The 23,905-nt window shown below is 41.2% G+C and overlaps 1 long non-coding RNA gene across 1 annotated transcript; it reads left to right on the top strand.

Moving 5' to 3' along the window:
* Positions 1–4,180: 4,180 nt before the first annotated feature.
* On the top strand, positions 4,181–18,090 carry LOC116419095. Its single transcript, XR_004229354.1, has 2 exons — positions 4,181–4,666; positions 10,937–18,090. It is a non-coding gene; the product is annotated as an uncharacterized LOC116419095 (long non-coding RNA).
* Positions 18,091–23,905: the final 5,815 nt, after the last annotated feature.

Genomic DNA, 23,905 nt, shown 5'->3' with positions numbered 1-23,905 from the left:
CTTTTAAACATTTCTATCACTTTAGTTTAGTGAGTGATTAAATGTTTGTTGTCCGAGAGCTAGTGGAAAATAAGACATCTAAAGTATCTACATTCTAGGATTTTTCACTCAGATTATATCTACTAGCAATAGCCCAGGACAGAAGTGATTTTTTTAGACAGTCAGGGGACTTTGAAATCAACTGGTACCCTAGACCTCCAAGATCATAAATTATAGGATCATGAAATTATAAGGGACTTCAAGGATCTGGTCCAACTTGTCCCTAAAGCATGAATTTCAGTGGCATTCCTCAAAAGCAGACATCCAACCTTTCAATAAAGACCTTTAGATGTTGGGAAATAATCATTTGCTGAGTCAGCCAATTCCTTATCCGGACAGCTCTAAGGTTTAAGAAAGCTCTTTGTAAATGAGGAAATACTATATTTGTGAATGAACTACCATCCGCATCATCCTCATCCTCATCCTCATATTTAGGGCCCAAATTGACCTTTTGGTGCTTTTAACCTATTTAGTCCCCAGTTCTGCCTCCTAGGAGCAAATAAAATGAGTCATTGTTCAAATGACATCAGAGGAATAGTGTCCAGAAGGAGGAAGATGCAGCATAGAAAGGACACTGCATCGTCTGGAGAGTATCCAGGAGAGAGATTAAGATGGTGAGAAGACTGGAGACTGTGCCACCTGAGGACCTGAGGAAGCTTAACCTAAAGAAGAGAAGCCACTAGAGCGAGGGGGAGAATGGCATCGCTCTTCCAAGTGTTTTAAGGGCTGTCAGATAGAAGAGAGCTTAGTCTTGGATTTTTTTGTTTTTGTTTTTGTTTTGCTGTTCCCAGAATACTAAACTAGAACCAATGGGTAGAAGTTGCAGAGAGGCAAATTTAGGCTCAATCCCTACTAAGTAGAACTGTTCAGCAGTGGAATAGCGTTCCTCAGTATGTAATGGGCTTTCCCCAATAAATCCTACATGGGCTCAATGACTATTTGAAGGCCATGTTGAAAAAGATATACATTTTCAGGTGAGTTGGATTCAGTCACTGAGTTCTATTGAAATTGAGATACTGCGATATTGTGACATTGATAGTATTTTCCATTTCTTTTCTAAGTTTTTTCTTGTATAGGATCTTGGTCAATTTTTTTCCCCTAAAATTGAATTGGATCCCCCAGACATATTCTGATCAGGACAAGGACTAATGGGGCTATCACTGCATTCCTTCTGGAAGCTCTGCTTCTATAGAGTTTTTTCCAGATCTGCCAATCCATTAAATACTTATTAAGTACCTAATTATGGGTAAGACATTGTGCTAGACACTAGACATCAAGAAAAAAATCAAAGAAAACACAGACCATGTCCGTAAAGAGTTTATATTCATTTGGTGGAACACAACATGTAAACAGACATATTATATTATGTTTTGTCATGCCATGTCATATTATATTATGTTATACAAACACGCCATAATTTGAGGAGGGAGAAAGCATTAATAACTAAGTAGATTAGGAAAGATTTCCCATTGGCAGCCAATGAGCTAAACCTTGAAAAGACCTAGGATTTCTAACAAGGAGAGGTGAAAAGGAATTTGTTGGGTTTTGAAAAAGAATTAGAAGAGCCAGTCCAGAGAGCAATGGGCCCTGTTATTTAGTGTACTATTTAAGAGAAGGCCATGTTCTTTAAGGGAACACAGAAGAAGATGAAGGAATAGAGAAGAAAGGGTGTTAGTATGCAACATATGTCTACTAAACAAGGGCAAGACTTTTCATCTAGTTGCAATGTCACATTTGTGGATTTCTATTAACTCACAGAACATGAAACCCCCACCTTACTCTGTTAAACATGAACTATATGCTCAGTTACTATGTTGCTCGCTGTATCTTATCTATTTAGTTCAACTGAGTTTTTGAACCCAGGTGTAAGATTTTACATTTATCCCTGTTACATTTTATTTCCTTAACTTCAGCCTACAATTCTAGGTTGTTAGAATTCTTTTGGAGTGCCATTCTGTCATGCATTAGCCATCTCTTCCAGCTCAAATCATTTGAAAATTTGGTGAGCATGTCATCCACATAGATCTATTTACAGATAAAAATGGGGAATAAAACAGCAACTTTAGCTGACTGGTCCTCATTCTCTCCGAGATCACTGATTAGACCCTTCTAAATTCCTTCAATATCTTCCTAGTATAGATAAAACACTCAGTATTATAAGAGGTTGAAAAGAGAGGCACATAGAAAGAAAGAGAGACCCAGAATGGAATTAGAGAAGTGATTGTACTGAGGGTCTTATGGAAAGACAGCACATTCAGCTCTTGCTTATAGAATTCTGGTGCACTCCATTCAGGGAATTTTCTTTCCTTTGCCCTTCTTATAATATATAAGATATTCCCCACATAGAATATTTCTGCACCTCAGACAAGGCTTGAAAGTTTCTTTCCCCCTCTCTGAATATATATTCTTTATTGGATGGTTAGAGCCTTTGTTATATAATACAACTCAATTCACTGCAAAATAAAATACCTCTTGATATAGAAAGCACAATTTCTTGCCATTAAAATATGTACAGTTGTAAACTGCAGCAGTAAAGTATCCCTCTTTGTCCCCTCACTCTCCATTCCCACACCTTCCTGTTTCTCTGTATTTATAGCTGCATGGAGCAGGGGATAGATTCCAATCTGAACTCCTATCAGGAATAACTATGTTCAAATCTCACTTCTGCCACTTGTTTTGTGACCTTGGGAAAACTACTTTCATTCTGAAACTCAGTTTTTTTTCACATATAAAATGAGGGTTTTACCTGTAGCTCCTACCTTGCAGGGTTGTTGTGAGAATCAAATGAGGTAATGTATGTGGAGTGATATATAAATATCATTATCAATAAATAGCAATATTATTATGTTGCACTGGAAACTGATCCCTTGCCCCAGCATCCCTACCATCCAGCCATTCTCTAGGGAATCCCCTTCCTGTTTTGATTTGAGCAACTTTCTTCTCAATCTAGAGGCCTCCAGGAGACAAAAAGGATCTAGGTTACCCAGGATGAGTGACTATAGAAACACTCCCAACCTCCTATTCATCTGTGCTATAAGCAACTGTCAGAGAGAATTGCAGGGGATATACTTCTCAGGAGATCTGAGGGAAGACATTTGCTCATAATGTTATTCAAAGGATCAACTCCATAGCCCTTCATTTACCATCTATTTCTCTTTTCTGGGACTAAGTATAAAAACAAAAAGGAATTAGAGAGATGTCCCATTCAAAACTGACTGAGATTAGACCTAGATGATGCTCATCTCCTTTCTTTGATTTAGAGTCTCCCAAGGATAAATGGTGGAAAAGAGAGAAATCAGTATCCAATAATGTCTCTCATACTTTGAGTTTCTTCTTTCTCAGAAATCTACGCCTTTCCTAATATGGTTGTCTCCCTGTCCCTGTCAAATGGTCTATTCCATTCCATGAACCCTAGCTTTCTTTTCCTGCCCCATCACTCACCAGAGTGTACCTTCCCAGGTAGGTTGAGTCTCAGGAATCTTGTTTCTGAGCTTGCTGATAAGTCTACTAGAATTCAAGGACTATTCAGAGCCAGTACCTGTTAGAGCCCTCAGGAATAAAAGAAGAACCCTTAGCTGAAGGTATGAGGATCATGGCGGAAAGAATAGAGTTGGAAAAATGGCATTTGTGTACCCTGGGCAAAGTTTGAAAATGATATCTCCCCCACGGGAAAATTGATTAGGAAAAAAGGGGTTGGTCTAGATGATCTTTTATGCTCTTTTCTAGTTTTAAAATTCCACATTCTATATTCTTAGCTGCAGCTCTGTATCAAGCTTTGATCAGAGCTCAGAAGGGTGTGGCCAACTTTCACCGAGCAGGAAAGGAAAAACCCCAGAATGTCAACACACAAGGGCAGAATTTTCACAGTCTAGGACCCCTGTTGCATCCACATTCCCCACAAAGTACCGAAATAGCGGGCACTGGCAAAGGGATAACGTAAAGGGATAGAAGGAAGCATAAAGTTCGGGATTTTAGAGTGCTCTCTAGTAGAAACAAGAAAGAGCGCTCTCCATTTTCTTCTCCATGATTGAGTAGGTGGGAAAGGGGTCCCAAATGCCGAGAGGGGAAAAGGTGGCTTGCCCTTAAACTGAGTTCAGGGGTCTTTCCTAACCAGAAAAAACCCTCCAAATCCCTCAGGAATTAGGGTGTTTTCAGTAAGAAGGAAGTCAGGGCCCTGTCTCAGCTGGGCTGAGAAAGAGTTAATCTCTGCAGAGAGCCCCGGCTTCCCTAGACTTGAGCCTGGTGCCCAGCTCCTGCCCCAGCCCCCGCCAACTAGGAGAAGAAGCCTTGGGATCTGTAGTCAGTGCCACCACCCACCCCTGGCCTAACAGTTTATCAACACTGCCTTGCAGACTACAGCTCCCAGAAACCTACTCTGAATAGGCTTTGGGGGAACAAGGTGGGGGAGGTGTATGGGGAGCGGTGGCAGCAGGAGATGAAGGGAGAGGGAGGAGGTGGCAAGACAAAACCCAATTTTCCCCCCTTCCTTTTTAATTCTTTCTTCTGGTGTGTCTGCTCCACCGCCCGGCTAATCCCCCAAATCCGGTCTCCTAAGCTGCAGCTGCTTCCCTGCCGCAGTGATGAATGGCTCAGGGAGGGAAGGTGAATTCATATTTTAATTACCGAGGTGCGGTACCGAGGGGGATCTTGGGGACGTTGCCTCTCTAGAGCTGGGGAGGGGGATAGAGTTAGCACTGTGCATGAGTGCATGACCATAGGGCTCCCTCCCTTCACCTAGGTGTATCTCTTTCCTCTTTGACTCCTGAGAAGGTGGGGAGGGTTCTGTCTTTACAGGGAGCTACTGTGTTTCTGTCTTGAGAAAGAAGTGTCTCTCTTACTTCTCTGCTAATTTAATGCATGTCCCATTACTGGCTTCTCAACATCCCCATCCCCCCCACCCCCTAACACAGACACACTCAAGGCTTTGAAAGGGGGTATATCTAATATCAGAGAGATCCTGGATTTTAGTGCCTGAGAGTCTGAGGATCTGCTTTCCTTTTGGCTTAGCTGGAGCCTGTTCAGCCTGTTTTCTGTAGGTTTTCCCATCTGCACAATGGGGGTGGCATACCATCCCCCCACTCATGCCAGAGACAGAAGGAGGCAGAGGGAGGGGGAGGAATGGAGACAATATTTGTCCTGGAAGGGAGAGGTGATTGGGGTGGGCAAGAGAAGGGAGCACCTAGCCCAGCACAGTGCAGTGCACAGAGCAAGCAATCTAATATCTACTGGATTATATTGAATTAAATTGCAAGGGGCTAAGGGAGAGAGGGAATAAGTGATGATTTCTCCTGGCTGTTTGAAATAATGCTTTTCCCATCTTCCCATTCCACCTCTTAGGCTGGACTTAATATAATAGTATATTTGGCAGAAGAGTAATTTAGACCCCCACATCAAAGGCTGCTTTGGTGAAAACCTTAAAGGAAAAACCTGGGAAGGAAAGCTGGGCACAAGTCATTGCTGAGGAGAGCTTATTCTCCACCGCCCAGGGTCATATTCTCTATTGGAGAAATTATCCAGATACCTTCTCCATATCAGTCACACACACCCAACCCACTGTATTCCCTCGGTCTCCCCTACTCTGGGCTTTGGGGTTACTTCTTTGTTAGCGATATGTTGTTAGGAGTAGATTGAAATTACTGGATGAAAGAGATTGTTTTTGATTATTTGTCTATTTTAAACGTTCAGACCTCCTGCCGTGCAAGTTCAAATAATTATTTAAAAACCCTGAAAATGTGAGGAGAAATTGAGAGAGATGGAGACAATGAGAGAGAGAGAGAGAGACAGAGAGACAGAGAGAGAGACAGAGACAGACAGAGAGAGAGAGACAGAGAGAAACAGAGAGAGAGACAGAGAGAAACACAGAGAGACAGAGAGAAACAGAGAGAGAGAGAGAGAGAGAGAGAGAGAGAGAGACAGAGAGACAGAGAGACAGAGAAACAGAGAGAGACACACAGGGAGAGAGAGACACAGAGAGAGAGAGGAGAGAGGGAGGAGAGACAGAGAGGAGGGAAAGAGAAAAAGAGGGAACCTTTCACATAGAACCACAAAGAAACCCCCAAATCCCTAAGAAATTAGAGTGTTTTCAGCAAGAAGAGTTAATCTTTAAAGAGAATCTAAGCTTCTTTAGGTTTGAGCCCAGTGCCCAGCTCCTGCTTCTGTTACTTTTCCACAAATAAAGTGACGAAAGAAAAAAAATCACCATAAAGGTGAATTTCGTTCAACTTAGAATGATTTCTGCCAGTGGAAACTGGGAAAGAGGGTGTAAATTTGAATTTACATAATACTGTAAGGTTTGCAGATCACTTTATATACATCTTATTTGATCCTCTTCAATCCTGTGCTATTTTAATCTCAATTTTATAGATTAAGAAACTGAGACTAAAAGAGATTAAATAATTTACCCAAGGACCACAAAACTAATACATATCTGAAGTAATATTTGAAACTAAATCTTTCTAAATCAACTCCCCTGCTATGAATCATTAAATCCTCAGGGATTCTATTACTTGATATTATGTATGAGGGTCAGTTGGAGGGACAAAATAGGTCTTCTGGATTCTCCCCTTAACCAGGAACTTGAGGATCAACTGGAGAGATGATCAATGATGGTCTGTACCAGGACAGTTAGCATGGATTTTGTGCCTCACTAGGGGTTAAATTTAAAAGGAGGCTTATTGAGAGCATTATCTGGTGAATAAGGTTTTGTTTCTCATTTCCAGCCCCCTTTGATATAGTGAGGAAAGGACATGTCTAGAGAGGTAGGCAATATAAAAGGAAAAAGGAGGTGTGGGGGGGGGGGTAATGGAGTTAGAAAGCAGCTTTCTCTATTTTAGGCTCATAAGTAATACAACGGGAGATGGGGGAAAGAATCCTGTTTCTCCCTTGACACACATTCACACAATGTCCTAGGCTAGAGACCAGGTCAAAATAATCAGATCTTTTTCATTAAAGGCTCCTTTCCCCCAGTCATGTGGGTCATCCAACGAGATGCTCCCTTTCCCATCTAGCCAACAGACCTGAAATTCCTATAGCACAGAAAGTGAACATTGACATTTCAGAGAATGTTGGACCAAACTTCAGAAGCTCCAGCCCAGCTCAGAGCTGCTGGCTCATTGCTTCTTTCCACTGCTATGTCTTATTCCAACTTGCCATTCCAAACCTTCCTAACTGAGTCATGTGAGATTATTCTTAAAAGGATGAGACTTTCATATTTTGCCCCATGCAAGACCCCAGGGAAGGCACTGTTGTTAATAGGGCAGGATGGAGAAAGAGGTCATATTTTAAGTGAGAAATTGAATTAGGGAAAAAAAGGGACAGAGAAGGAGATACAAGAGAGGGATCAGTACATAAACAAGCAGAAATGTGTCAAAAGAGGGACTGGGGAGAGTAGGGAGGGAATTACTGTCAACACTATTTTGATAGCTAATTGTAATGGATTTCTGTTCCTGTTTTTCCTTTTGTTATGAGACCTTACAAATTTTAATAATACTGTGTTGTTAGAGATGGACTGGCCCAAGCAGGAGACATTGGAGAATTTCAAAGGGTATAGCTGTACCCTCATCCAAAAGTCTTAAGGGGACACGGTCAAATCACTTTACCCACTCCCTTTCCCATCCCATGTAGAGATAAGTCCTAAAAATGCCCAATGTTAAAACCTGAACAGTCGGTCTGTCCTCTGGCATTTTCTAGCTAAAGAAACCAAAACTCAAAGAAGTTCAATGACAATTCCAAAGTGACTCAGCAGCGGAGCCAAGAATAACTCTCCAGTCTCCTGACTCCTAGTATGCGCGGGTGTCTAAATCAGTGTCTGTCTGTCTGTTTCTCTCTCTCTCTCTCTCTAGGTTTGTCATGGGAAAGCTCCTTAGATAGTTACAGTAGGTACATCTAGAAATATAGTAGTTTTGTCTCCACATTCTATATATATCCTGGAGATTGCTCTCTGGTATCTATATTTACTCCAAGTGAGTGGGTGTATGAACAGCACTAGAAAATGGGTTATTAAATAACTGGTTTCCCTTCCTGGACTCACTAAGACTCAATCACCTGCCCATCCCAGTCAGCCATTGGAAATTTATTGTACCTATTAATTACAACCATTAACTACAGCTGGTGAAATTTTTATAAGGAGGACCCTGGTGACTCTGTCTTCCCCACAGCAAATTAACTGTGAGAGGGGTGGGAGGGGAAGCATCCCATCGGCACCATGGTCTCCACTGTGGGTGACGTTTGATCAGTAAAGTTCCTGCCTCTTTTTATCTGCCTAAAGAAGCTTGAGGATTTTTTTTCCTCCAAAAAAGAAAATAGACAAGGGCAGACTTGAACTTTTGGACTTAACAAGGGCTCTGACATCAGCCCAGCCCCTGGGACCACCTCTGTAGTTAATCCAGTTTGAACCAGTTTCCGGATACTGTAGGCTCAGTGGGGCTTTGAGGGGTGGGAGCTGGGAGGATTGACTGCAGCCTGTTATAAAACAGGGAAGTGAAGTTGATAATGGTTAATTATAGGCTTCTGGGAGAGGCAGGGTGGTGTAGTAGGCAATGTTGAACCTGCAGTCAAAAATGCATGTGTCTGTATCTTACCTCTGATCTCTCTGAAGCCAATTCTCCAGCTGTAACATGCAATAGTATCTACAAAGACTATCTCACGGGCAGTTGTGAGCATCAAATGAGATCCTAGCTTTACTTCTGAAAGGGACCTTAGAGGTTGGTCAATTGATCAAATAATCAACATTGATTAAGCACCTACTGTGTGCCAGGAACTGTGCTAAATGCTTGTCCCTGCACTCAAGGAGCTTATAGTCAAATGCAAACATGATATACCTATATACAGATATATGGGAAATAATTAACAGAAGGGAAGGCACTGGAAGGCTTTTGGTAGAAGGGAGCCTTTTAATTAGGATTTGAAGGAAGTCAGGGAGATCTGTGGTCATAGTGGAGGAGGGAGAGGGTGTTCCAGGCATGGGAGACAGCCAGAAAAAGTGCCTGGAACCAAAAGATGGAGAGCATCTAATGCAGCTCTCTCAAATAAGATTAAGTGACTCAGCTGGGGTCATGTAGATGCCAAATGGCAGATCTAGGAAAATGGCACATCCTTTGACTCCAAATCTGGAACTCTTTCCCAGGACATCTCAATAGATCTCAGAAGACAATTGGCACAATTGGAGTGAGGAAGGCCTGAGTTGATGCTCCACTCCCTTAGAAACTTACTCGACTTTGTTACTTGCCAGTCACTTAAACCCTCTGATCCTCAGTTTACTCATCTGTGAAATGGAGTTACAACAGCACCCCCTTCACAGAATTATTGTGAAGTTTATGCAAAGTTCTTTGCTAACCTAAGCTGCTCTTATAAATGCTACCTGTTATTATCTAGAGTACTTTGCAAACTTGAAGGTGCTGCACAAATGTCAAATACTATTTTTCTCTCTCATTTATTCGAAGAAGTATAAGCTAGACACCTCAGGAAAATCCTCCAGGATTCCCCCTTTGCATGTATCCGTGAACAGCACCTTCCTTCTGTGAGCACCACAGACCTGAGCTTGGAAGACCACTGTAGGCAGAACTTGGCTGGATATAACTCTGCTCTCCCTGTGTCAGGGTACGGGTAGAGGCAGAGTAGAAAACCACTCTGGTGGAATCACAAAATGACCAAGGTTTAAGGGAGCAGTCCTGTTAAAGTTGATTCCCAGAGTCATTTATTAAGTCCAGGACAAAGTGACATTCTTTAAGTGAGCAGGCTGGTCTGTGATGGTTTCTCATCCATCACTGATACTGAGAAGAGCACAAGAATTCTCCAGCTTTGTGTACTGAGGACCCTGCCAGGTATAGATACTTGCTCAATCAGAGGCAAATCTAAATGGAACCCCGCTTCCCAGTCTGCTGGGAGTTGGGATTACTCTTCTGCTGCTGGAGAAAAGAGACCTTTGTCTTAGTCATTTTTGTCTAGTCCACAGCATGGGGTCTTATCTGGAATGTGTGTGGGGGGGGTGTCAGCAAATACTTGTTGAATGAACAAATGGTCTTCCAGGTTTATATCAAGATGTTGGAGGAGGGCACATTTACTAGAATTTATGAAAAAAAATGTTCCAACAGTATTTTTTACTTAGCTGCAATTATTGAAATTGGTGGGAAAGGAAGGTGAAAACCAAATTTACTTCTGAGTGTCTTAGCAGTATTTACACAGCCAACTACTCACTTCTGGACCCCTGAATATCATTTAACTTTTTGTCTTTGTACCCCAAGAAACAATAACAACTTTGATGTATATAGCACTTTCTTGTTTGTGAAACATTTTCTTCACAATAGAAATAAAAGTATTATTATTCTTATTTTACAGAGAGGGAAAGCAAGACTGAAGGGGGCACATGGCCACACAAAATTGGAGGGAATGGCTCAAACTAAGGTTTTCCCACCTAATACCATTCATTAAGCCATGTTGTTTAAAAAAAAAAAAAAAAAAAAAGGAAGCAGAAACAGTACTACCAGCTTTTGTAGGTCTTTGCAAGTCAAAAATAATTTTCTGTCAACTTATTTTTCTATTCCCCCAACCACAGATACACACAAAGATACTGTGTGTGTCAGTGAGTTAGGAGAAGAAGATAGAGGTCTTTCTCTTGGCTATCCCAGATTTATTCAGGTTCTAAGTGGAAATTAATATTTACTGGCCTTGGTGTTCTAGTTTTGCAGCTAGTACCTGCAAACAGACTCAGGTTTCAGAGGCTTCCCCTCACTCCCCCCTTTGTTTGTTCTGAGATGCAAGAAAGAACCAGGTGAAATCCAACTGCTCTCATCTGAGAATAGTAGGGGTGCCCCAACCAGTAGGCTTCTAGGAACATTAATCCCAGGCTGCATTGTGTCTTCCTGTTCTTCCATTCCTCCTTCCCCCTACTTCCCTACAGATCTCCTCCAGTGAATGGCCCTCAGCCAGGAGTAGGGAATGCCCCAGTTCACCTTTGCCTGCTTCTGTGGACTCCATGGCTTCTGCAAAATGAAGAGGAAGAAAGAGGATACCCACAGACAGCGAGAGACAGCAGTGTGAGCGGAAACAGGGACTGTACCATTTGCCTGGTCAGGTTACCCCCTTGCTCCTTCCTGAGGGATTCTTTCATTTGGCGCCTTTTCAGATTCCCGATGTTAGGCTCCCACCTGGGGGTTGGGACTTTGAAGTAGAAGATATAATTTGTGGCCTCCCCTATGCTTTACATCCCAGTGCCTCATCTCATTTAGCCCTTCAATGGACGTTGGGACTTTTCTGAAGGCAGAATGGGGATGTTTGGGATGATCCCAGGTGATTTGAGAAGAAGTAGATGCTTAGCCCAGAGACAAAGCCAGGGGGTCCTTTCCTATTCAAGCTGATTCAAAACATAAATATCACCCCAACTGGCCCCTCTCCCTTTGCTTTTCTTCTGTACCCTCCAATCCTCCAGCCCATACCCAGAAACCTCCCTGCTTAGGGGGAGGTAGGGCAAAGATAGGATGAAGCCAACTGAAGCATGAAAACTTCTGTCAGACCATCAAGAGACAGACAAGACTTTACAACAAATGGAACACTTATTCTACCTTGAGAATGAGAGCTCATTGGAGTCAACACATTTAAAGACTGAGTGAAGAACATGCTGTCATGGGCTGGGACAATTATTGCAAAATCAAGAAGGTGGGGAGATGGGCAACCAACTTCTTTTGATTAGAAACATGGAACTGACCCTTATCTAGATTGGGGAGGTTGGAAAAAGAGGGACTATGTTGTTTGATGGGCTCTGGTGGGACCAGTGTGGAAAAAATTTTTTCCCAAGACTTGGATGGAAATTGGGGCTTAGAATTTTAGGGAGGAGTTTCTAAGGGAGGATAGGAAGGTAGTACAAAGGGATTGGCCCTGTGTCTGTATTCCCATTCTTCTTTTGGAACTATCTATCCCAGGTCCTCCTGTTTTAGGCTCCACTGGAAGTTAGAGTAGTCAAAGGTGGGATCCAAGGAATTAAGGAGCTTCAGTTGGAGAATTTCTGGCAGAGAGAGGGGTCTGTCCTTTCTCTCAAGATGGACTCTACTCCTTTAGGGTTCTTTTTCTCTCCTCATCTTTTGTTGAGAATTTGGCTTCTCTCTGGAAGGTAGGAGTTTCTTTTTTCCAGCTAAGCCAATCAATGTCATCATCCACTTCTACAATTTCTGTGCTTCCAGGGCAGGGATAGTGATCTAAGCAACCCTGCCTTCCCACTGAGCCCTTCTCCCCTCAGGTGGCTTTCTATCAGGGCTTGGTTGGGGACCCCTCTTGCTTCTTAACCTCATCTGTTTACGTTTTCCATTTTTCTTAAAGCCATAGGAAAATGCCTAAATGCGTGCCTTTGGGAGGTCTGGGAAGTGAGGAGGGACTCAAGATACCTTACCCTTCTTGATTTCCTTCCCTTACCTGGGGCTTAGTATCAGTCCTCCTTTCCCAGAACGAAGGAGGCAAAGAAGGAGATAATTCCTTCTTTAGATTGTTTTGTATGCAAATAGACTTTTGTCACTGTGCCTGAGACACCTTTCTAGATGCTTAGAGGGAATGAAAGAAAAAAAGAAAGGAAGGGAGGAGAAAAGGAAGGAAGAAGGGAGAGAAGGAAAGAAGAAAGGAATGAAAGGAAGGAGGGAGGGGAAGAAGGAAGGAAAGGAAGGAAGGAAGGAATGAGAAAAAATGTTATAGATAGAAAGATCTTGTTTTGGAAAGAATGCTCTTTCTCACTATAGGAAGTAGCTCAGTATCTCCAAAAGAAATTCAGGCCTTTAGCATCCAAGGGAAAAAACCCTCCACTTACCAAGATAAAGGGTAATTCAGTCAAAGAAAGCATTGCTGTGATTCCCCATCCCTTGATAGGAGGCCAATCTCTTGGAGTTCTTGAACAACAGGGAGTGGAGAGGGATCATGTGCTAGACCCTTGAAAGGTAAGAGAAGGAAGTAGGAGCAAATTCTATATAATTTGCTTTTATCAGGTCTGAGCATTCCCCCTTCAGGGACATTTGGAAGCAATACTTGGATTTCCTTCATGGACCTTAGGCTGCCTTTGTGAGGGGCAACCCCTAAAACCTCCCCTATCTCCAAACCCATGCTCTCACCCTGCAATACACTCATTTCCTTAGACCCAGATAGTTTAAACTGAGACTGCTCCCCCCAAAAAAGAGCAAGAAGCAACATTTAAAGGATGCCAAAAACAGAAACTTAAAAGTTCCTTCTTGCTTTTAGATGGCAAATAAGCTCTGAATATGGGAACATCGACAAGTAGGAAAATGAAACTTTCCGTAGGTCATCACACCGTGAAAATAGGTCTTGTATGTGCAGTAACTTTAAATGTTCTCATGAATATATTGTCCAACCTCCCCCTCCTACCTCTAAAACACAATTCACATGTTGGTGATTACTTGGGCTTCAGGAGAATACCAGCAGAAGAGTTAAAAGGCACTTATTTTATCCACAAAGCAGATTTGAGATACATACACTGATTGTCTCTTGAATCCCAAAGCAGGGATAGAGGGAACAGAGGTTCTCTAAGGTCAGTAGTATTTCTGAGAATAGGGCTGGCTGGCAGTTATAGAAAGCAGTATAATAGTTTAGCTGCCAAGCCTGAAGAGAAGCATCTACCAATTCTGTTCCTTTTTCAGAGCTGGGGTGAGAGTAATAAGAAGGAAGATTAAAAGGCCAGTGTGGACTTGCTCTTGCTGTTGCTGCTGAAGTTGAAATGAGAATGAACCACACATAGCCTGTTAGGTTATTCTGCCCACCTAAGATAACAATTTTAGTGGCTCTTCTGGACTTTGGTTTCCCTTCAGTGAAAATAGGGGGACCATTCTCCTCCTTTTACTTGAAAAATGGTGGAGATGAATGTACAGGTCTTGATCCTTTGGGAGACTGAAGGAGAGAAGATTAGAAGAGTAAGGTATAAGTGGTCCATGAAGATGATGGGAATTTTATTCTGTTATCACCCTCAGAGATTTCGCTTCCACCTTTCAGGAGATAGTGTCTCTGGCCAACTTGCCACCTGCTTCCCTGCTCTGTCTATCATTTATTCCCAGAAAGTGAGGTGAAACTATTTGATTGATTCCCTTTCCTGATTGAATCACTACCCTAAGTCAAGGTCTTCCTCCAATTATGGTCTCCATATTAATGTTTGCACTTTGTTCCACATTTATCCCATGTCTAAAGCCAGAGTCAAAGGGGTTTTGTGGTAAGAGTCTTGGGAACTTGAAGTAAATCAAACCTTTCAGGTTCCATTCATCTGATTCATTGTGGGAGCGGAGGGGATTCTCTTAGTCTCCCTGTGCCTTGGTTTCCCTATATGAAAGAAAGGGATAAAATTGACTCTGTACACTTTTCCTCTTCCCTGTCCTCCTCCCTGCTTTCCACAAGCATATGTATGATTAGGATTGTTAAGTATTTGGAATTCTTAGAATTTGATAGCTGTCCAGGGTCCTGGCTCAGGGAACAGAGGGGCAAAGGGACCTTTGGAGATCCCTAGCTCCTATCTCAGGTTGAATTTCTTAGTATTTACAAAGTATTTTCCTTTCCAGTTTTCCAGGGAAGGAATTCTGAATGTAAAGGACATGGGGAGAGAATATGTATATATTATATATGTATATATGCACACATATACAAACTCATAATGCAATAATTTAGTCAGCTGCAATATGAAGATAAAGATTTAGCTATACTTAGTTCCACACATCCCCTGTACTGTAACCAGAATGAGTGCTGTTCTGTGCTACTTTGGCATGGTGGAATTGTGGGAAGGAAATTATATCAGCATTTGTAAAAACATGGTTGGGGGTGAGGACACAGAGAACTGGTGCTCCTGTCCCTAGAATGCCTCCAAAAGATCCATGCTCTATACTGTCCTATCATTCCTTTCTTGCTATAGATGAGTCCTTAAAAAGCTCTTATGGCCGGTTTAGACTGCCTTCTCTATCTTTCTCTCTATCTCTGTATCTTTCTCTCTGTCTCTGTCTGTCTGTCTTTCTCTCTTTCTCTCTCTCACACACACACACACATGTTCATATAACACACATTCACATGCTTAGGTATTTACTCTCTCTAGCCTACCATCTTTCCCACCACCCCAGAAACAATCTTTGACATATTTTAGGGTCTTTACTGAAAATACTTAAAAGAATAAAAAATTATTCAGTCCTTTCCCTCTGCCCCATCTGAGTAAACTACTAGTGAACTACATAATTGCTAATGAGTTCCTATCCAAAGTGATTGCACAAATTTATGGTAATATGAAGTCTAAGAATCTGCCCCCTCTACTGACTAAACATGCATTTTGCACATGGAATTCAGGATCCCACTGATGGGTTTACAGTGTGGCAGGGTTATACAGAAGTAGGAGAAACTAAAATGACATGAAATGAACTTGTAATCAAAATACCCCAGTTTCCAAGGTGGTACCATTCCTGACTCTCCTGTGGAATCTGGGAAAGTCATTTCTCTAAGTCTCAGTTTTCCCCATCTATAGAATGGGGGAAATGATTCTCATTCCTCCTTTACCTCCTTTACCAGGCAAGGGTGGTGAGATTGAATTTGAACAGATTATTTAACATAGTATGAATTAAGAGTCTAAAATTAAGAGTATGAAATAATTCATAGACTATCATTGAATTTAGTACAAGATGGGACATTGGAAATCATCTAGTCCAAACTCCTCATTTTACATATAAAGAGTATAACCAAAATGATCCAGATAGTTTTGTGGAAGCTCACGGGAACCCAGTTCATAGAAATTTAGATTTGGGGGATTTAAACCATATACCTTATATATAGGTAAAGACAATGAGTAACTTGCCACATAGGGGATAAGTTGGACCTTTGAAGTCCTCTAATTTTACAGTTGAAGAAACTGAAATCCAAGTTAAGTAGCAGACCAAGGACTTGCAGCAAATATTTCAAGTTTAAATCTGTGTCCTTTCTCCCCATAACAATGGAATACACCCCAATTTATAAACTTGCAAATGGCCACTAAAGCCTTTTCTTTGAGTGGGTTAAGTGCATTCTTTGAGCTACTTTACTATTCATGAAGTCTTAATATTCGAAGAAATAACTATTTTTATAGCAAAATATATATCAATTACATGTAAGATAATTAACTTGATGTGACTGATTCAAGAAATATTCAGTTTCTTGAGCCATGGAGCAAGGGTTAGTCACAGCTGCCATCTCCTTGCCTACTTAAATCCTCTGATTCCCTATTCTACACCCCCATCCCTGCCAATTTTGGGAAAAGAAAGAGGGTTAAAAAAAAAAGGAAAAAAAATGTAATAACCCACTGCTTGTTAAAGATTCAGGACTAGAGCTTTGATCTTTTGAAGAAAATTCTATCTTGGACCTCTTATATGCTACCTATACCTGAGTCCTCTTCTCTAAATTGCTTTTTCATGCTCTTAATTTTAGGAGCTATAGGTCTGAAACACAAGGAATAGAGACAGATTATTCTGTGAAGTACAGAGTTGCAGCCCTGGCTGATGGTATCAGCGAGGCACTGGGTGGCAAATGGTGGGAGCATGAGTTCAGAGTCTTTATCCTGGCTAGAGTCTGTGAAGCCTATTTAGACCTAATGGTCTCTTTCTGAATAAGGATAATCTTACTGTTCCTATATACTATTTCCTCAGGAAGCTTTTGTATTTTGCAAAAACCCTGTAGCTCTGTGAATTTTCCCCAGTCTTCCTAGTGGGGCACCTGGCCACTCCCTGCCCCGTTTTGAGGCAGTCTCCTCTATGGCAACCACTTTTTATATTCCATCTAAGATTCAAAGTGCAGGGGGGAGGAAGAGGCAGAAGGAAACAGTTGTCAGAGAGAGATGGCTGGACTCAGGCGAAATCCTCAGGACTCTCCCAGCCTCCGTCACCATGGCAACGTAGTTATTTTTAGCCAGTTACTCATGATGCTAGGAGCACTGACTCTCTCTGCTCCAGAGAGGCCAGACTGGCCTCTGCCCTCATCCTTCCGTGTTGTCCCTCCTTTCAGAGACCTGAGGTGGAGGAGACAAATGGAGGGACAGGAGGCCTGCTAGGTGACCTCCCAGCTGGGCATCCTACTCCAGAGGGACACAGTTCTGAGGGCTGTCAGCCCCCACACCTTTGGTTTTGTGTCTGTCTTAGGAATCTAGTTCCTAAGTGATCAAACGTTTTCTCCTCTCTTTAGGCAGTTACCCCAGAGAAAAACAGCTGTCACTCTAGGAGAGTTATCACTCGGGGCAGTGAATCTGAGGAATCTTTTCCCTGATGGTTAAACAAGCAGATTCTGAGGGAGTTTGTTGCCAACCCTAGGGAATACATTGTCCATATCCTGAAAGGACATAGAGAAATTAAGTTGGATGATTAGTAGTCAAGTAAGTTGATACTGGGAACATATATTTTTTAGTCCTCCAGAATTAAAAACAGGTAACAAAGAGGACTTTGGGCTTTTGAAAACCCAAGATGAAGCTTGCAGTCACCCTTCAGGCTAGGAAATGGAATCATGGGTTCCTCCCCTTTCCAAGAATAACCATGCTTCCATTTCCCTTTCCTCCTCAGGACTGAAGGTATTCTTCCTCTTGCCATTCACATTCTCACTCTCTTCATCTCTTCCTAGACCCCATCCTTCTCCACTTTCCCCTACCCTTTCTTCCAGGATGGCAGGAAAACCTTAGGGAGACAATGGTGCTACTATTTCCCCTCATTATTTATTCCAATATTAGTCAGTAGCCCTTGAACCCAGCGCATGTAGTTGGGGTGAGGATGCTCTTATGCAAACCCTCTCAAATCCTGGCATTTCTGTGAAGCCACAATCTCAGAGAAAGTTCCTGAGCCAGTAAAGTAATAAACTGGATCTGTCTCTTACACTGAAATCTTCCTCTACCAAGCTGTCTCTGATTATTCATTTTCCAGGGGTAGCAGGGACCCATTTACTTGGCAAATAATTGGTTTCCTTCTGGCTCAAGTTGTCCCTTTCCTGAACCTATGCACCTGGAGTAAGCACTTTTCTCATTCATGCTGAAAAACATGCCTGTAAATGCTGCTCTGTTAATTGCTGTAATAAATGGACTTTATTATATCCCTTTGCAGTAAATGGATTATGGTGTCATTGTGGATGGGGCCTCCATGTTTATTATACAGAGCGACCCTTTGCAGCAGGAAGAGCATATTACAAGCTACCGATGCTAATGGAGAAAGGAGGGGGAAAAAGAGAATTGGAAGAATCCAAGAGGTAGTTGAACTGGAGCTCTGGCTGAGGTGCCAAGAGACCTGCCCTCTGTGTGGCCTTGGGGGGCCTTCCCTTTTACAAGCCTCATCCTCTCTTATCTTTGATTGGAGGAGAATCTTTTCTTCACAGAGAGGAGCAGCTGGATGGAATTGACTGCTCTGGGGAAGAAAGGCATCTTACAGGACATGATTGCATGTAATAATGAAAGATCCTTTATTTTCATAAAAAAGAAAAGACTCCAGGCTAAGGTATTCCAAGTATGAATAGCACAAAGGTCTAGAACTGGAGATTTTCAAACCCAGAGTTAAAAAGAAAAAAAAGGGAAGATGTTTCTAATTGAAAGGAGTTTCAGAGAAAGTAAATTGGAAAGTTTTGGGGACAGCATAGGATAAAGAACTGAATATAATACATGTTAAAAACCATGATAGGAAATAAGGAACCCAGTCTACACAAGCACACACGCACAGAGTTCCTTCTCCTAATCCAGCTTCTATTAATCCTTGAGGAAGAGGTTGAGAGCATTTGAAATGTCAAATATGGGCCAGTTTCAAGTCTCTTTCCCCTGAATAAGTCATGAAACAGAGACAGAGATCAGTCCAGTAAGTTCACGTCTATGAGTGTATAGTTCAGCAAGGAAGTATGACTTGAGTTAACCTATTATTTTATTAAAATGAATATCCCTTCCATTAACATAGATCCCAATCTTCCTGTGTCTTGGTAGGTGGTTTAATGAATTTCACTGACCCAAACTGTAAAATTAAATTAAATAAATTAACCTAACAGCTAACCTTTGAAGCTCTTTGAACTTAGCTAGTCTACTACATTAGATGGGCCCTCACTCAGCAGGCACACAGCCTTCTAGGATACAGCACTATTTCTATGTCACAATTACATATCAGAGGAGGACATAAAATGGGAGATACTGAACATTGCTAAGAAAAGTATAAAGTTATACAGAATAAATGCATAAGGGACATGCAAACAAAGTATTATTTGAAGTCCTGGGGTGGAGGATGGGACAAGAAATCTCTAGCAACTGGGAGGATGGGAAGACATTTCCAAGAGAAAGTAGCATTTGAAGTTAAACAAGGCCATAAAATCAACTCATTCAAACCTATCATTCCAGTAAAGTGACATAAATGGCCCCAGGGAGTCTATTTCAGGTATAGGGAACTGCTGTGAGTAAAGGTTTGCAGGTAAGAAAGTGTAGTATTTGTATGGGAAAGCAGTCTGGTTTAGCTGGAGCTTACAGTACTTGTAAGGAAGTGTTGAGTTTTGGAAAATTGACTAGAATCATCAATTAAGAGACTCTTGGTAATTTTGGAGAGAGGAGTTTCACTTGAATAGGCAAATCACAAATCAATTTGCAAGGGGTAGAGGAGTTAGTGAGAGAAGAGAAAGTAAGTAGAGACAAAAGGTGCTTATAACTTTTCCTAGAAATTTAGTTATGAAAGAGAAGCCACATAGTAGGAAAATTTGAGAGAAATGTAGGATGAAATGAGGGGTTTTGTTTGATTTAAAGGTAAGGGAGACCTAGGCTTGTAAGCCACTAAGGACAGAGGTAACTAAGAAATTGGGGGGGGGGGGGGGGGGGCGGAGGGTCTCAATTACGGAAAGTTAGGCAGCTCAGGTCCAGGAAATAGAGTGATATGTCCAGAGTCAGAAAAAAATGAATTCAAATCTGGCCCCAGATACTTTCTAGTTTGTAACTCTGAGCGTTACTTAATTTCTCTCAGCTTCAGTTTCCTCAGTTATAACATGAGGATAATAATAGCATCTACTTCCCCCTAGATGCTCAAAGGAGATACTTGTAATTCACTTAGCATTGTATCTTGTCCATAGTAGGTGCTTAATAAATGCTTCTTCCCTTCCTTTCCCTTTGAATACTTAGCTAAGGAATTTGAATGTGAGTACACAGAGAACAGTCACTTAATGGTTTTGAGTGGAGGATTAACATGATTAGACCTAGATTTAAAACTAGAAGAGATTTTGGAGATTAAATTCAATCTGCCTTCATTGGCTTGGCCTTCAGAGGTAATGCGACTTGCTCAGGGCACATAACACTCATTTCATCTGAGTCAGGATTCACATCCAGATCTTTCTCTCAGGCTCAGAGCTCCAAGTCTGGCAGCAGAAGGAAAGGAGGGAAAGAGAGAACTGGGGAGAAAGCATAGACTGGGCAGGTGGCAGTGGGAATAGAAAGGGGAGGATGGCTAGCAGACATAAAATAGAGGTAGAACCATCTGTTTAAATATGAGAGGTGAGGGACAGGGAAGAGTTAAAGAGAGGACTGAGCTTTAAAATGTGAGACTGGAAGAATGAGAGCACGGGGAAAGACAAATAAAAGAACAGGATCTGGGGTAGAAATATTAGATTTAAGATGCCAATGGGTAGAATTTCTAGAGAAAAAGAAAAGTTTCTATAGGCAACTGAAGATACATGTCTGGAGTATGAGAGAGAGATGAGAACTGAAATCATCAACATAGAGGTTATAATTGAAACCCTAAGAGTGATAAAATGTCCAAGAAAGTGAAGAAAAAAGGCTAAGGAGGGAATCTTGGGTAATATCTTCTGTAAGGAGTGGGGAAGAGATTTAGAAGCAGAGAAAGAATGAGTTTGGTGTCTCTGGAACCTCAAGAGGAGACTATCTATAAGGCAGGAGTCCTCAGCACTTTCAAATGATTCAGAAAGGTCAAGAAGGATGAAATTTGGCCACTAGTTTTATGATTAGAAGCTTCTCTATGACCTTTAAGAAGGCAGTGTCTGGTGAGGATGGAAACTAGGTCACATGGGGTTGAGGAGAGGGTAGATGATGAAGAATTAGAGACACTGGGTATAGATTGCATTTTTTTTTCTAAGTTTGATTATAGAATTTAAGAAAGAAATGAAACTAAGCAAATTGTAGATTTCTTAAGAGGAAAGAAAAATCTTCATAACCCTAGGGTATAGTCTAGTATCAGGTACAGTTTTTTTTTTTTTTAATTAAAGCTTTTTATTTTCAAAGCATATGCAAGGATAATTTTTCAACACTGACCCTTGCAAAACCTTGTGTTCCAAAATTTCCCCTCCTTCCCCCCATCCCCTCTCCTAGATGTCAAGTAATCCAATATATGTTAAACATGGTAAAGATATATGTAAAATCCAATATATGTATACATATTTATACAATTATCTTGTTGCACAAGAAAAATCAAATCAAAAAGGAAAAAAATGAGAGAGAAAGAAAACACAATGCAAGCAAACAACAACAAAAAGAGTGAAAATATTATGTTGTGATCCACACTCAGTTCCCACAGTCCTCTCTCTGGATGTAGATGACTCTTTTCATTCCAAGACCACTGGAACTGGCCAGAATTAATCATCGTATAATCTTGTTGTTGCCATGTATAAAGATCTCCTGGTTCTGCTTATTTTACTTATCAGTTTCTGTAAATATCTTCAGGCCTCACTAAAATCATCCTGCTGATTGTTTCTTATAGAGCAATAATATTCTATAACATTCATATATCAGGTACAGTTTTTATTATTATTATTATAACTTTTTATTGACAGAGCCCATGCCTGGGTAATTTTTTTACAACATTATCCCTTGCACTCACTTCTGTTCTGACTTTTCCCTTCACCCCCTCCCCCAGATGGCAAGCAATCCTATACATGTTAAATATGTCACAGTATATCCTAGACACAATATATGTGTGCAGAATCAGGTATAGTTTTTAAAGCAACTTGTGATTTCATCAAGGAATAGAACTCATACTGAAGGATTTCTTTTATCAATATAGATTGGCATCCCTTCTGTACCTTATAGTTTTAGAAAGTTACCTAGGACATAAATAGGTAGAATAGACCCAAAGAAATAGAATTTACTAGGGGTACTATGTACAAGGCACTGTGCTAAATGATGGGGATGCAAATATAAGTAAGCTTGCATTCATAAGCAGCTTGCATTCTAACAGACAGACAAGAGCACATACAGGGAAACTGGAAATGTAAGGTAGGAGAGAGTATGCAGACAGTGACGCAGTTTGAAAATAGTAGCCAGGAAGTGATGTAGAAGACACCAGAGCCCCAGGTGGATGCCAGAGCAGAAAACAAAACTCTTGTGGGGGGAAGAGGAGGATGCTCAGAATACCAGAAGTGTGAAAATGGTAGTCAGAAAGTGCTTGGGATCCTTCAGGCAGTCTGTACCTGAGGAAGGACTTGAACCTAGTTGTTCTTGACTTAGAGACCAACTCATTACGCACAATTCCAGGCTGTCTTTCACCTTTGCTCACTTGGAGTTTGATAAATGCTCACTTTTTGCTTGGCCAGATGGGCTAAAAGAATTTAAAATAGACCAAGTGTAGACATGTATACACAAATGAGAGGCAACATGGCATAGGGGGATAGAGGAACCCGCTTTAGAGGGAGGGACATACACACTGGCTATTTGACCATGGGCAACTCATTAACCCTCTCAGTGCCCCCAGGAAAACCTGCAAAGAAATCACAGGTAAAGTTAAAAAATGTGGTTTATTTGATCTGCATTATTTGAGGGTGTTTCCATAGAGGAATCATAGGTGTAGACTGCCCCAAAGTGCATATATATACACCTGTACATGCAAACACACAGATACACATCCCTACCTATATGTGTCAGCCTTGTGCTGGATAGACTAAGATGGTGTTAGTATGCTTTCAGAGATACCTGGAAGTGTCCCTTGCTCAAACCCCTTAATTTTACCCAACTGTTTTATGCTGAGATCCCACAATTAGAGCTTAATTTCTTTGACAAGAGTACCATTTTAACCTTTTTCTGTCATATCCATTTTAGTGCAAATGAACTCATCACACCTCCTGAATATAGATTTTGATAGGTAGAAGAGAGAGAAAAATACAAAGGTACTGGGCATAGTAGAAATTGAAAGAGCAGGCATATTGAAACAGGCAAAGGTTGAAGAAAGGAAAGTGGAGATTTGAATAATGATAAAGAATTTCCATATTCATTATCTCATTTGATTCTCACAACAATACTGCAATATGCCTAGGGTAGATAGTAATTGTCTCATTTTATAATTTAGAGATGTGGTGTAACTGTTCCAAGGTCAGTCAGGAGCTTGGTTGGGCCTGGAACCCAAATTTTCTGTCTCCCCAGTGACTGTTCATTATATTACATCAAACAAGTAATAATAACCAGCTCACATTTATATAACACTTTAAGATTTGTTTAAAAAAAAAAAACAAAACCCTTTACATATGTTATCTCATAATCCTGCGAAGTCCATACTATTTTTATTCGTTTTCTGAATGTGGAAACCAAAACTCAGAGAGCCTATGAATTCCCAGGGCACACAGCTAGTCCCTGAAGCAGATTCAAACTCAAGTCTTCTCAAATTTAAGCCCTACAAACTGACTATTAACCTTATGGCCCACAAAGTAGGAATGAGCCCCACTAGGGAGTCCTGACAAGAAGTAGGTGGAAAAAAGTAGGAGCATCCTACTTTCCTTACATAAGTCAATACAACCTCTAATATTCTTTCACTTTGCCCCTTTCCTTCAATGCACAAATTTTCAGCCCCCTTTCTTTTGAGATTAGAATTGCTGCCAGGTACTCATAGCAACAGCTGCCCCATACACTGGGAAAATTCTTCCCTCTATTCTTACCCCTCCTGATCATATCTTAGCT

This window comes from Sarcophilus harrisii, chromosome 4, assembly GCF_902635505.1.
Source record: "Sarcophilus harrisii chromosome 4, mSarHar1.11, whole genome shotgun sequence".
Lineage (NCBI taxonomy): Eukaryota > Metazoa > Chordata > Mammalia > Dasyuromorphia > Dasyuridae > Sarcophilus > Sarcophilus harrisii.
The sequence above is the reverse complement of the archived record's forward strand: the minus strand, read 5'-3'. Positions and strand labels throughout refer to the sequence as shown.